Raw genomic sequence first — 16,282 nt, 5'->3', positions numbered from 1 at the left:
GGATTTAGGCACTGCAGGTAAAAGGAAAACTAAATGATATAGACTAATTAAACCGGAAGAGAGTAATAATAAACATACAAATAAAACATTAGAACAGAAGGACAACGTAGGTACTGTGATCCAAATTAGCATTCTGTACACAAAGGCATGGATTATAAGGAACAAATTGAATGAATTGCAGATGCAAATTCAATTTGGGCTCTATGGCCTTGTAGCTGGGATATGGTTGCAAGATGATAAGCACATTGAACTAAATATATCATGTTCTAAAATCTACTGGGAAGATATGGGAAATGGTAGAAGGGGAGGAGTACCCTTAGGTATTAAGAATTAAATCACATCCATGTGTATAATGAATGCCAAGTGGGCAGTGGAGACTTTATGGGTAGAATTAAGAAATCGCAAGGATTTAAGTATGTAGTCGGAGTTGTATATAGGCCCCTGTGAAGTGGTAGATTGTATAAAGGCAGAAGTTAGACATGATGTAGCAACAAGACCATGGTTTTAATGGGGAGGATTTTAACTTGCATTTACATTGGGGCAAGCATGTCAGAAAGTTACGTCAGTATGTCAAGAATAGTTTTCTGCAACAATACGTCCTAGAACCTACAAGGGAACATGCAAAATTAAATTTAGTAATGACTAATGAACTAGATTTAATTAACAGCCGAATGATACATGAACATTTATCTAATAGCAACCATAATATCTTTCAGTTCAACATCATGTTTCAAAGAGAAAAACACAAAACAGCTATTAAGAATTTATATTTAGTAAGGCTGACTTCTGTGTGATTGGAGAGACTGTCCACACTTATCTGGGCAGAGCTGTTAATGGTTAAGTGATAGAAGATCAGTGGGAGGTTATCAAAAATAATTTATGATATAAGACCAGTTTAAACCTCTAAGGGAGAGAACTCGATATGCCAAAAACAAAAATAGCCATTGATAGTGAAAGAGATAAGAAAGGGATTGGAGGGATACAAAGAACAACAAAGGATGACACAATTGCTAGTAAGAGCTACAAAAATGGAGTTTAAAGAAACGTGCAAGAGACTTAATAAATCAGCACAAATCATTTTGCAAATATGTTAGGGAAAGAGAGTGATCAGAAGCAATGTGAACCCCTGGAAAACTGGTAACAGTGATATTGTTAAAGTAAATAAGGAAATGGCAGACATATTTAATAATTATTTTACATCAGTTCGTACATGGAAAGCGTCAGCATGCTGGATAACCCAAGGAAACAATACTTAAGTGGTGGACAGGGACTCATCAAAATCAATGTAAGCAAAATAAATGTAACGAATAAAATAATAGCATTAAAGGGTGGACAATTCCCCTGGACCAGGTTGTTTCCATTCCAGGGAATTAGGGTTATGTTCCTTGGAATTTAGATGGTTACAGAATTGATCAATTTTTCAGGATAAAACAGGGAAAAGATAGGTTAGATACAAACTGCTTATGTTGGTTGGCGATTTTAGGACTCAGTCTAAAAATTAGATCCAGACCATTCAGGACTTAAATTAGGGCCAGAAACTTACCTATGTCGGGCAGGCCGGGCAGGAGCAGGCAGGGGTAGAGCCAATCACCACATGCAATCGGCTGCGTGCTGCCATTTTACGTGGGTGGGCCAATTAAGACCCGCCCAGTGTAAAACACATTCTGTAGTGCTCAGCGCAACCTGTGTAGGCGGGGGAAGGAGGGAGCGTTGGGGCCTGTGCTCTTTCACGCATGTGCGTGAAAGAGCGCAGCAATCTCCCTGAGGCCTGGAGCTGCCTCAGGGAGATTAAGTACATATTGAAATCTTTTAATAAAGAAAGAGATAAATTATTTACATATGTCCCCTCATGTGACAGTGTCACATGAGCTGGAACATGTTTGTCAATTTATCAATATTTATTTATTGATTTTATTAAACCTTCAGGAAACCTCATCCTGCCCGTGGATGAGGTTTCCTGAAAAACATGAAGGCTGCTTGGGCTCTTCGCCTCCAGCACTGTTAATTATCTAAATCACTTTCCCAATGGCCTTAATAGGTCTTTGACAGCTTGATGGGCACAGAGCCGCCTTTGGCACACGCCTGCCAAACAAAATATCTGAATGACGTGTGATGATGTCGGGATGCACGCCTAATGTCACCGCACGTTATTTTGCACATTGGTGTGTCGGTCCCATCCCCGCACGCCGATGGCAATATTCTGGCCTAGGAAACATTTCTACATCACAGATCGGTAGGAGCTTTGAATTCCCTTCCACAAACAGCAATTAAGGTTAATTGTTAATTTTAACTATGTGCTTGATAGAATTCTGTTAATCAAAGGTATGAAGTTATAAATGGCACAGGTGGGTATATGGTGTTAGGCCACAGATGTCCCATGATCTCATTCAATTACGGGACAGGCTCAATGGGCTAAATGGTCTACTCCTAATCTTATGCTCCATGTTTTCTTATGGTGCTATGAATATAAATTATGACATTAATGTTCAAGTTGATTATGCATTCCAATCCCTCTGTTGCCTACTGATCATAGAAATTCTCAAATATACCAATTCTCATGTACCACGTTCTTCAGGGACATCTGGCGCAGTCATGGAAAAGATGCAGGTAGTTGGGATGAATGGTCCCCTTGACTGTCCGGTATCTAGAACAGTTGGTGGCCACCATGGCTTGGCTCTCGAGTAGAACCACGAGAAGGTCCAGTAAGATTCTTGACTCCATGTGGACCCCCCACACCTCTCTCCCTCCCTCCAGTGGCCAAAGAGCAGGAGCACGGCACTGTAGCACCACCAGAAATTGAGGAGCAGCTCAGTGGGAAAAGAGTCTAACCTCTCGCATTCCACATAACGATGGAAAACAGACACTTCATGGCCCCAAAACTTACAGGCAGCCTAAGATTCTGTGAATTTATTTAAAAACCGGTTGCACATGACTAATCCATACAACATTTACACACCAAAGCTACAACAGAACAGGGGAGGATTTAAGTGCAGGACTCCCAAATCTCTGCCAGATGGCAAGGCAGAATGCAAGTTTGTGACCAGCCAGAAGACAAGGGCAAGGGCAGGGAAGTGGAGAAGGAGAGTTTGCATGTGTAGGAGCATCCCATACAGGAAAGCCTCTGTACAGTGGAAAGGCACAGAGGTTATTTCCGAGAGACAGCTGAAGTTGTGAGTTGGAGGCTTTGGTGCCATGTGCCCATGAGAAATTCTGAATGAATGGAGGTCAGATTGAGCGGGGTCACTCCACATGCCTGAGTCTCCTTGACACCACTAGTAAAGTTGGAGCCAAGCATGGTTTTAGAGCCCAATTGGCATCAGATATACTACAGGATATCCTGTGTGCCATGACTCCAGCAACATCCTAGAACCTCTGCTTCTGCTAGTGTTACATAAGAGCAATTCCCAGTGAGTCTGGAATAAAAGCAGCCATCACATTACCACTCTAACCTGAGTATGGAGCAGAAATAATAGACTGAATTTTAGCAACCCACGAGAGACGGGAACAAAGGTGTGTTTGTGTGTGTTTGTGGGGGCATTGTGGTGGGGCGGTGGTGGTGGTGGTTCATAGAATCACAGCAAGCCATGGTGCATCAGATTTTTAAAAAGTTATTAATGGGCTGTGGGCGTCACTGGCTAGGACAGCATTTATTGCCCATCCCTAATTGCCCTTGAGAAGGTGGCGGTGAGCCACCTTCTTGAACCGCTGCAGTCCCTGTGGTGTAGGTACACCCACCGAGCTGTTAGGGAGGGAGTTCCAGGATTTTGACCCAGCGACAGCGAAGGAACAGCAAAATATTTCCAACTCAGAATGGTGAGTGGCTTGGAGAGGAACATCCAAGCGGTGGTGTCCCTATCTATCTACTGCCCTTATCCTTTTCAATGGTAGCAGTTGTGGGTTTGGAAGGGGCTGCCTAAGGAGCCTTGGTGAGTTTCTGCAGTGCATCTTGTGGGTGGTACACACTGCTGTCACTGGTCATCAGTGGCGAAGGGAATTAATGTTTGTGGAAGGGGTGACAATCAAGTGGGCTGCTTTGTCCTGAATTGTTTCAAGCTTCTTGAGTGTTGTTGGAGCTGCGTTCATCCAGGCAAGTGGAGAGTATTCCATCACACTCCTGAGCTGTGCCTTGTAGATGGTGGACAGGCTTTGGGGAATCAGGAGGTAAGTTACTCATCGTGGGATTCCTAGCCTCTGACCTGTTCTTATAACCACAGTATTTATATGGCTAGTCCAGTTCAGTTTCTGGTCAATGGTAACCCCCAGGATGTTGATATTGAGGGATTCAGCAATGATAATGACATTGAATGTCCAGGGACAATTAGATTCTCTCTTATTGGAGATAGTCATTGCCTGGCATTTGTGTAGCACGAATGTTACTTGCCACTTGTCAGCCCAAGCCTGGATATTGTCCAGGTCTTGCTGAATTTGGACACGGACTGCTTCAGCATCTGAGGAGTCGCAAATGGTGCTGAAAATTGTGCAATCATTGGCGAAAATCCCCACTTCTGACCTTATGATGCAAGGAAGGTCATTGATGAAGCAGTTGAAGATGGCTGGGCTGAAGACAGTACCCTGAGGAACTCCAGGATATTGGACCCTGTCCCGCCGTTGGGGAATTTACTGATGGCAGGAATGGGATCAGACAGGATGCTGCCCCTAGATAGCAGGCAGCCAATTTGAATATGCAAAGGCCCACTTAGGGCCATCATACAGGCCTTTGGCATTTTTGCTCATGGCGGCCTGACTGCCCCTCTACCCCGCCCCCCCACCATGTGAGGAGGCCATTAGCTAAATGTGGGCAACCTCCCAGTTACAGGCCAAAGGAGGGGGTGGAATTATTTTCTTAAAACAAAGAGAGGACCACAGGCAGGGAAGGCAGCTCCCCAGGGCCCCAGCAATTTCATTGGAGTGCTTCCCCCTCCATCAACATTCTTATGTTTCTTTAAATTTTCTTTACCCAATCTGCTTTGTGCTGCCAGGCCCCTGTCCCGCTCCGTGGTGCTATTGATGCTTCTGAACTGCCACCCCTCTGGGCTGATCTCTCTCAGGGATTGGGCTTGGTTCTGAACAGGGTGTTAACCTAGGTAGCAGCCACTTACTTGGCTGTTGCCCATAAAATTGAGGAGCCGGTTCTGCCAGCCGCCCACATGTGTTTCTGACGTATTTCCAGGCTGATGGTGGGACGCTCATGATTTTGGCAAAACCGTGCTTCCTGTGTATGAGTTTGTAAAATCCATCTGTAGTTAAATTCAGGGCTCATGTTTTGTATTCTACTTAAGTAATTGTGTTCAATACTTGTGAGAATTTTAGGCATATATGTTTTAAAATAGGTATTCAAAGTATTAAATATTGATTGATTGTTAAATGGAACAGAATATTGAATAATGATGCTAAGTGGCAGTTTAAAGCACTTACAGTACATTTTCATTTCTTAGCTAATCGATAGAACAGAAGGAGCCATGAATTGTTGTACTTCATTGTACAATGCCATTACAAAGTTAACTAAAAGAATAATTTGTCCTTTTACTAATATTTCCAGTTATAGTTATTGCACATTCTGGTACAACTACTCTGCAAGCAGATTTTTGATGCATAAACATCACCTATTGTTTTAGGCATTAAAACAACATCAAAGCAATCCTAACACCCAAACGGATTAATGAGTAATAATGGCTTTTGGGGAACTGGCTGGTCTACTTTGATTTGAAGGTTGTTCTGTCAGCTCTTGAATCCAGGATTCAGCCCATACTGATAACATGAAATACTTGGGTGAGAAGAATACTTTGATGGGGTAGCATAACTGGGGCACGATCCTGGTGAAGAATCTGGATCTGCAAGGTTTGCATCTCTCAAGTTCCTCAGGAATTGATTTTGGAGAGGAGTTCTTCTTCTGCACCCCACTGCCACCAACACCCTGTTACTGTCTAAAACAAAAATCTGGGGCTCTATATGGAGGTAGTTCTGGATTCTTTAGGATTCTTCCAGGCCTGGATTCTATCTAGCCAATGGATCCAACTGAAATGGTAGCTAAACTTTACAGTTGCTGTAGAACCAGCCAGAGTATGAATTGAGTATGATGTAAAATGTGCATCTGATTTCCTGATATTAGCAAAGGGCTGAGCTTTCATGCCCCACAGATGCTGGAAATGGAGGCAGACAGAGCCTGAAAGTTACAAGGTCAGCCAGTATGACAGCTTTCCAACCCCTTCCCAAATTTCAGCAGTTTTGGCTGATGTGGGTTTGGAGCCTAGCAGTGCTGCCTGCCCATTGAGGTGGGCAAGTAATTAGGCTTAAGAGTTTAGTTAAGGTAGGTAATGGAGGCCAACTAGGATTTTCTAGTTGGTCTCCAGTTTCCCAACACAACAGGGGAAGGAAGTTCAACTGTCTGGAAGCAGGCACCCAGAAGCAGGCTGGTCTGCCACCACTCCTAGCAGGCTTACAGTCCATCTTTGCCTGTCTAGATAGGGGTATAGCCAAAGGCTGTCCTGTCAAGGTGTTCCCCATCCCTCATCCCCCGCACCCCCGCCAACCCCTTCACACAGTGTTGGTCTGACTGTATTTTGTGTATTTTTATTCAAGTTTTTAAAACATGGCTGAGAGGGCACCTCGTTGATCAAGTGCCCTCCCAGTTACTTACCTTGAACTACATCTGGGTTCTTCTATGAAGCTTGATGGTCTCTGATTGGGCCTCCAGCTTCATGAGCCCACCAGCTGCCCTTAATCAGACAAGGAACCTGTCTTCATGTCATTAAGGGCTCCCCACTTTAATCAGCTCTCCCCAAGAGGCAGCTCAGGACCCGAAAACAGCCCCGACTCCTGTTTCCTCTGTGGGGTGAATTCAGCCCATGGTTCTAATACTGAGCTAATCTTTGAACCATTAACTTGCACAAACACTTTTCAACTAAAAGTGATAAGTTAATACATGATACATGCATGTACAAAATGTTAAATTTGGTGGTTACTATCTGTACTATATATATATCAACTTTTTATTTCAACTTTTATCTTTTATCCTTCCCCTAGTTAGAACGACAGGAGGTAAAAATGCCTAACAGCAGTGTCACCTGTTATCAAGATCAAAGAGTTGTAACTATGATGAGAAAGCTGATTCACTGAAAGGATCAATAATCAACTGAGACACTTGTCTTCACATTTTATTGAATTATAGAGTGCCACAGGGAGCAAAGCAATTAAAATGCCAAGCTAGTGCACCTCTGTAGTTATAACCTTGTATTAGCGTCCTGGCTCTCAAACAGAAGACCTACATTTAAATCCTTGTCTTAACTGTCATTCACATTCAAGACCTCCTTTATAAAGTCAGTCCAGCAATGTTGGATGAGATGTGCTGACAACAAGTGGAAAAAGAGTCAGCGGCTGTGCCACTCCAGTTCCTCCTAGCTCCCCGCAAATAATTCTTCACTCACCTTTGTGGGACCTCTTCTTCTTTATTGCCCACTTCAGGACACATGTGAAGTTATGGAGAGAGTGCAGAAAGAATGGCTCCAGGGATGATGGACTTCATTTATAAGGAAAAATTGGAGAGGTTGGGACTGTTTTCCTTGGAGAAGAGAAGGTTGAGAGGAGATATTACAGAGGTATTCAAGTGAGGTCTGAAAGTAGATAGTGAGAGAATGGCCCCACTCATGAAATGATCAAGAATGAGAGGGCACAGATTTAAAATAATTAGCAAAAGAAAAAATAGTGAGGAAAATCTTTCTCAAGGATTTGCAGGGTTACAGGGAGATGGGACTGGATTAATTGCTCATTTGGAAAGCTGGTGCATATATTATGGGTGGAATAGCCTCCTACTGCCTAACAATTCTGTGAACTGCCTTGTCCCGTGACAGGTGAGCTGGGGCTCCATTACAGCATTCATAGCTGATGTCACCTCATGTAACATTTTATGATGTTCACATCATCAGAAAGGCATGGTGGGATGAAAGCTTTTCATGCACATTTTGAATAGCTAAACCTCACAGTAACAGAAAATAAATTCCAGGTGTGCTGATGAAGTTGTGTGCAGTGGTAGGTGTCTTCTCTGTCGCTGCAGCATCCTGAGGCACTGGTGTCACTGATGGGGTGGTGGGTGTGGGGGGGTGGGGGTAGAGGAGAGACTACTCACATCAGGATCGCCCTGAGAAGCCCTACGAGGTCCCCTCTTCTTCCTCAGTGATAAGTACAGGACCTTCAGGGATGGTGCCACTAACTGAACTGTAGTACAAAACAAAGGCTATCAATGAATCTGAAAACAGATGAATCATCAGCAGAGGTTTTAACATCTCGATGGTGAACCTTCACCTTTCAACCCTTTACACAAAATGATGTCCAGGCAGCCTTTGAGCACTTGACTCCCAATGTCACTGTTAGACCTTGAATCCTAACGTGCCATTATCTCTAGTGCACTCGAATGATTCCCTTACCACCCCCTCACCTGCCCCCCACCCAAGCGTGAACTTCAGCCTCTCCATGGCTAACAGATCCGTAGCCCTCGTTACTTCACAGCTGCAGTATGTCCTCCTCGGCGAAAGAAATGCTAAGCTGGGCACAACCCACCCATCCTTAACATCTCTTGGGCATTATGGGTCCTCTTCTCTTGAGAGAGAAATGGAAAAATGAGGTTTATCCTCTCAGATAGCAACAAGCCCTCCTGATTTATGCCACAATATGTGTTGCCTTACTACAGTAACTGGCCTGAGTTCCTGCTCCTGACCCTTCTTTCCCAAACACCATCTCCCAGTTGCCTGAATCCATCGTGTTAGGTGCAGAGGCTCCTCAATTATGCTGTTTGACCGATGGACATTTATTGACCCATTTTCCAATCACCATGCCCTTGTCCCAAATAATCTTCCAAATGTTTGCACCGGCAATGCAAGCAATGTTAATCACGCACATTTGCGGAATGGATAAAGGTAATTTATAAAGGGCAATAAATACTGGCCCAGCCAGCGAAGCCCACAACCCATGAATGAATTAAAAAAAAAAGCCTCTTGTGAAACAGCAACCATACCCTCTGGATGAACCCAGAGGCTCCTGACTTCCTCTGCTATATTCATCCAAGCTGCTTGGTCTGTCGGGGTTGCGTCCTTTTTCTGTCCTGCGCCATTAGAACATCGTGTCACTCGATGACAGCCTGCCTGAGGCCTCGCAGTGATTCATCATTACACTGCAGGGCTGTCCGGTGTGTGGCCTCCTCCAGTCTTCCTGGTGCTTTCCCAATGAGATTAGCTACAAGTGACCCAGTGGGAGTGTGGGGTGGTGTTGCGCTGTAGGAACTATACCTTCGTCCCTGCACTGTTAACTATTGGTGGGGTGTTCCGTTGTCACAGATTTGTGACACAAAGGGCTGATGTTAATCCTAAGGTTCTCAGTCACCTCCTTGGCCTGTGACTTCAGTCTTTTCAAAAATATTTTCTACTGGCCAGGTCATCTGAATCTCTGCCCACATGACTCCTCTTTTTACTTGCTTCTGGCCCTTTAAACCCTCAGCCTGACCCTCCTTCCGGGTCATGGTCCAACCTCACTGCCACCGGACGTCCCACCCTCAGGACACAATTTGCCTGGATCAATGCCTCGCACTGAGTGATTAGCCACTGGGTGGCCTTTAATTGTTCACCAGCGCTTAATTGGGCTGGATCAGAGCTTTGGGCAAGAGTGTATAACTGCGCCTTCCTCATTCTGTCATTGGAGCCTGCCTCTCACTGTTAAATCCAACCCTATGTCATCTCTTTCTCTCTGCAGTACCAATCCTGGGGAAGATACCACAAAGTTCCTTTATAAAAACTGTGAGCTGGTTAGATGTGTGTTATAAACAATAAAACGAATAACTTCATGCTTAAATGTAAGAAAAACTTGCATTTTTGTGTTCCTGTGTTTCCTGTTGTGAGTTTTGATTCCAAGATGACATTTCTACTCAAAAGTAACCAATAAACAGGCAGCCTGAAGCATATCTGCAAGAGCCAAAATGATTGGATATCAGTGCTTCAGTAAAAATGAATAGAAGCAGCATACATATAAGGACGCAGCTTGTAACCTGTCAACTTCAAACAGAAAACCCACAGCGATGTGCACTTAACTCCCAAATATGAAGCAGAAACCTGCAGATGTTGGACGTCAGAAAGAAAAACAGAAAATGCTAGCATCAGTAAGCATAGCTGTCAGCATTAAGAAAAGAGATGAGTGTAGACTACCTCCAACTTGCTTTAAAGAAAGATGGCATTTGGTATCAATGGCAATTTGGATTTGGATTTTTTCGACCAAGCTTGTATTTTTGAAGTTAAACGATTTTTGTAAATGGTAAAGACCATGGTGCAGGCTGGTTGCTATAGTGACTTAAAGTGTTAGTTAGCTATCAAGTAGAAAGATCATTATGTACAAACTCAAACATTGTGTGCCATCATAAGAAGATTGCTTCTTGCAATGCTTAAAGGCCCAGGAATCATTCCATTCCATCCTCATAGCCTAGGGTCAGCCAAGGTAATTGTTGGGGAGGCACCTGCTCCTGTGTCAAAATTTGCACTCATTACAGGGGAGTAATTGTGATTGTCAGCTCAGTGGCCTGAGGCACCATTTTGGAAGGCCTGTTATGTTTTACACAAGGGGCAGAATTTTATGCTCCCCTACCAGTGGATTTGAAGGCGGGAGGGTCATAAAATTCCCTGGGTGTCCTTCCCACTGTCCGCCTACCAGTCCACAATTTTACGTGGGTCAGGCAAGGTCTAGGATATCCTACCTGCTTTCGTACTTGATTGAGGCTCACTTAAGGGCCGCTTCCCACCTGGCCTCAATTTTGAAGCTGGTGGAAGGAGTTCACAAGTGGAGACAGACCTAACAGGTCAGCCTGCTTGGGCCTCAGGCAGGGAGAGGGAGGTATCTGTAGTATAAGGGTCTGGCACATATAGGGTTAACATAGGACTGAGTACAGTTCCGCCCACATAGTGATGTAAGAGAACACATGACCCGCACCTAGGGGTCAGTCTAGTGTTGCCTGTGCCGTGTGCGCAAGCAAGCATGGAGACAGCTCCAAGGTTGAACCTTTTACTGAACCCTATGCATATAGTTCTTATAATTAAATACATACAGTTAACCTACTTAAGACTACAAAGACTTCATTAAGAGCTACCGAGCGGTATCCAACACCCTACAACAGTGTCTCCCTCAAGGGCATCCCCCCACTTTTCCACACTGGGTGTCCAGCCCCTCCACCACACCCCCGCGTCTATTTCCCCCTGCACCGCACCCCCCTCCCCGACCCTCCCAGCCTCTCCATCAAGACCACCAACGTCCTGTGGGCCTCAACTCTCCTCTCCACCATGAGACAGCAACCCCCCCCCCCGCCACTGCCAATGGTGCTGCTGAGACCATAGAGCCGCCAGCCCGTTATTGGCCAGCAGCTTTCCAAGGCAGGACTTCTGCTTGGGTGAGGGGCAGCTCCAGCCAATTAATACACTTTGGGCTGCTGTGATTGGCAGGAAACCCTGTTGTCTGAAAAATCCTTCTTTTGGTTTAGATTCATTAAAACAAAGAATTCCTTTGGCAGAATTTTCCCGTTGGCTTGCGGAGGAGTAGCCCCCGCATGTCCGCACATAAAATGACGTGTGGTGATGTTGGGCGAGTGTCCTGACGTCACTGCGCGCCATCGCAATATTTTGTTAGGCATAAAGACCAGTAATTAACCGGCCACTTAAGGCCCTTGACGCACCAATCGACGCCGATATTTCGGCACCCGTGCGATCTTCAGGTTGGCGCATGGGCATAACGGGCAGGCGGGTAGGACGCATTTGTATAAATCTCATCTCTGTGGGATAAGAGGGCTCACTGGGGTTTTGAGTGTGCTCTCTCAAGTATTGATTTTTCAAAGTTTTTAAAACTTGCCTGTGTGATCTGCAATACTTCAAAACACATACCAGCTGCTTGGTCTGGACTCTTAACCTTCAGGTCAGCACTCTGCAGTGAGGAATCTTTTTCGGGCCTGCAGGTTTCTGGAGGCCTTCCCATAGCCTGGGAATGGGAGCTGAACTCTCCACTGGAGGCAGCTCCTCTGAGGTGGAAGGGAGGGCTAGAAGTGGGAGGAGACCAGGAGTGCACATTCAGCCTCCCGGGAAGCCAGCTTTGGGAGGACAGGTGCAGGCACAAGGGGTGCAGGGCCAAAAAGTAGACCAAGGCGGAAGGGGCCTCAGAAGACGTCACTATCCTGCTGCAAGGGTATACAGGCGCAAAGTAGCTACCTCAATATGTCTGAGGTGCTGTGCCGAAGGAGGCTCCGTCTCTCAAGGGAGACAGTCAACTATATCTGTCAGATGATTGGGCCTGAGATCTCCGCTAACTGTGTGGGTAGACATCTCATGCCAGTGGCTGTAAAGGTCACGGCTGCCCTCAACCTCTATGCCTCTGGCTCCTTCCAGGAGCTGGTGGGTAATCAAGGCAGTGTCTCCCAATCAGCTGTCCACACTTATGTCAAGCAGGTTACAGACACTGTGTTCAGGTGTGCATTGACCTTCATCCACTTCCGTTGGGACCAGGCAAGCCAGACACAGTGAGCCAGAGGCTTTGCGGCGATTGCTGGCTTCCTCCGCGTCCAGGGTGCAATAGACTGCACACATGCGGCTATCAAGGCGCCAGCAGGTGAGCCCGGTGCCTTCGTCAACAGGAAGGGCTTCCACTCCATGAATGTGCAGATAGTGTGTGATCACAGGATGGTGATTCTACAAGTCTGTGCAAGGTACCCAGGCAGCTCCCAAGACCTACATCCTCAGACACTCCCAGGTGTCGGGGCTCTTCAGTGCTCCAAGCCAGCTTGATGGATGGCTGCTGGGTGACAAGGGCTATCCCCTCAGAAGGTGGTTCATGACATTGCTCCGCCATCCAAGAACAGAAGCTGAGCAGTGCTACATTAGGAACCACACCTCCACAAGGGCTGGGTTGGAGAGAACCATCGGTCATCTCAAGATGCGCTTCCGATACCTGGACCACACGGGTGCACAGTCCAGTGCCCTCAGATCGTGTGTCGGTGATAGTGGTTGCATGCTGCACTCTCCACAATCTTGCGCTGGAAAGGGGGTATGCAGTGGACGATGAAGACTTTGATGCAGTGGCTGCGGCTGCACACGATGAGTCCAGTAGTGAGTCTGAAGATGAGCATGCACAGGGAAATGCTGAGGGGGTAGATGCTGACCCGGGCATACACCAGGGAGGCAGGGACACCCGGGAGGCTTTAATCCAATGAACCTTCAGCTAGCACCCCACAGATGGAGCTCCAGGACAAGCCTGGGCTGTAGTGTCCATATTCGATATCCAAATGCCAAATCTTCCAGTTTAGGAACAGTAACTAAGGGCCTTGTGAATAAAGCTGAATGTCCTACAACACACTCCTTACATTTTTGGAAAACATAAACATGCAGAAGAAAAGAGGCACCCTCAGCTATGGTCATATATCTGAATTAAATATCACAGGCAAAGAAACTTAATGAAACAAAATGACAAGGGTGTTCCAATTCAAAGCAAATCATAAAGACCTCATCTTGGGCCAACACAAAAGCGCCAGTGATAAACCCGTGGTGTACCTAAGGTGCCTTATATTTACTTTTCTGGGTGCTACGTCTTGGTGCTGCCCCATTGCTGAGAGTCTGCTGACTCTGCTGTCCGTTGGTCTCAATGACCTTGGCAGTCGTCCTCTGGCCCATGGAGCCTGTGCTGGCCCTGCCTGGGAGGGAGCAGTTCCACAGCTGGCATCTCCCCAGTTGTCACAGCCTCACCAGATGCCACGGTCACTTGGAGAAGGGTGAAGGAGCTGCTGCCTTCATTCAGAGCATCCTGAGAGGTGCCCACAGAGACAACAGGTGGCTGCTGCGCCGACGTGAGGTCACTTCGGTTCTCCCTGCTCACTGTGGATGAATGGGCACTGAGCTAGGAAACTTGGTGCCCACACCAGCTCCCACACTGACACTCATTGCTTCGGCGATCGTTCATGTAGACTCCTCCACCAAGGACACCAAGCCAAGCATAGCCTCATGTATCTCCACCAGATGCTCCCACACACCGGGCCGCATTTCCTGCACTTGGTGCATTGCGGGCAACTCCAGAGGCATATCATCAGGCACCGACTGAGCATGTGTCTGGTTCCCTGCAGTCCTCCGACTGCTGGCGCCATGGGCACTCTCTGCCTCTGCCAGCTCCTCCAGTGACTGTGAAGTGCCCTCAATGCTGTGCCTCGGGACACTAGCCGATGATCTAACTCCCACCGAGGTGCTAGTATCTGCGCTGGCGAAGATGGTGTGATGCTCGTGAGACTTCGGGGCCCTCAGGTATGAGAGGGGGCCTCTGCTGCTGCTCCTCCCAGCCCTGCTCCACTGATGCTGAAAGGAAGAACAAGGATATTGGATCAGCTAACGAGGAGACAATGACAAAGTGCGTCCCTGTCCGCCAGATCATTATGCTCTCATCCTTCCATAAGCAATGGTTAAGCCATGTTGCAAAATTAAATCACTGAACATTCAATACTGCTATGACTGTTGGGAGAATAATGCTGACCTCACTGCTGGGCATACATACCTGCCTGTGGTACCCCAGCCTTACCGACACCCGTGGGACCTGGGCACATGGCGCCTCTCCAAATCCAGGGCCTGCTCAAACCGGCTGAGAATGGCTAACTGCACCTGGCCGTCACCAGTCCTCACACCCTCTGCAGCATTATGTGCATTCTTCTCCTGAAAATGAAGAAGAGCATTGATTTGTGCAAATTGTACATGGACTCTCTTCGCACACGGCCCACCCCAACCAGAGTGGGACATATCAAGGCTCTAGTGCCTCCTCATCCCACTGCTGCCGAATACTTACACATAAATGCTGGGCCTATCACCTCCCCCACCCTCTTGGCCAAATGCTACCTACATCACATTAGGCACCACAAAGTATATTCTTCCATAGCAAGGAGGTGCAAGCACGTGGAGCGCAGAGGGAAGCAGATGGTTCATTGCCTTGTCACCTTGAAGCTCCCCTCCCAGCATGTCATTACCCTGACTTTGACATGTCCTGCAGTTCCAGCACTGTACCTAGGTGCAGCTCCTCCAGGTTGCCCCTGAAACAGTAATGTAGCTCTCAGTGTACCACATGCTGCAGGGCAGAACCCATCTCTTCACCACCCTCTCAGGCTGACCTCGGCATCAACAATATCTGCTGACCCACCCAGCGAAGGACAAGTCGTCAATGATTCAATGCACTCACTACACTCAGACTTGGTGGTGGTGGGGGGGTGGGGGCAACATTGTCCTCACCCTTCCAAAGCGCAACAAGTCATTGAAGCACTTGCGACACTGGATCCAGGTGCACCGCACCACGCCACAGGAGCTCACCACCTTCTCCCAGGCATGTTTTGTCATGTGGGAGGGCCTCCTCCTCCCATCCTGGGGAACCAGCACCTCCTGCCTTGCTGCCACCTCCTCAAAGAGGGCAGCAAGGCAGTCATCAGAAAAACGAGGGGCACACTGGCCCTTGCCCTACCCTCCGGCTTGGCCTGCCCTGATGGCCTACCCTCCGGACTTGCATAACGTCCAGTGCCCCTCGGCAGAGCCCTTCACCCAGCCATTGCAAGCAGCCTTTACAAGGTTGTCAGGCTTTCCTTTAAAAAGGCCGCCAGGTCGCCATTGGACCTGGCGGGCTGAGCGTGCCTGCCGCTGCCTGCCCACATTAGGTATGCATGGGAGTTGTGAAGTACGCTGGGCAGGCCAATTCCATGTAAAATGGCGGCACGGACCTGATCACAAGCGGCGATCAAGTCCACACCCACATTGGCCCGTTCCCACTCTGCCCCTCCCACCATCCATAAAATTCTGCCCTAAGCATTTTAGAGCACATTATAAGATGTAGCTGAAAATGAGAAGGAAAGTTACCTTTCACGATTTTAGCCTTGCAAATATGTGAGAAAGTGCAAGAGTTCAATATTATTTGTCCCAGTCAAAAGTTGATTTTCTTGCAGAAAATAGAAGCTTTAACAAGCAAAAGAAGCATAGTGATATTTAATTGCTTCATTATAACCTTATGCAAGTATGATGCATGATCAATGCATGAGCATTAATATTCCAAATCAGATCATTGTTGCAAAGATGCTGAGAATAAAAACAGAGTCTTCCTAGCAACATAACTAATGGAAGCAGTGTGGAAGGTTCCTCAGCAAGACAAGGAATGAAAAAGAGACTCCTGACAATAACTTTATAAATGGAGAGTAGTTAAAATGTATGCTATTAGGAAAAATAAAAAACTTTACTAGGAATGAGGAACTAATAAACTG

Source organism: Carcharodon carcharias, chromosome 1, assembly GCF_017639515.1.
Source record: "Carcharodon carcharias isolate sCarCar2 chromosome 1, sCarCar2.pri, whole genome shotgun sequence".
Classification (NCBI taxonomy): Eukaryota; Metazoa; Chordata; class Chondrichthyes; order Lamniformes; family Lamnidae; genus Carcharodon; species Carcharodon carcharias.
The sequence above is the reverse complement of the archived record's forward strand: the minus strand, read 5'-3'. Positions refer to the sequence as shown.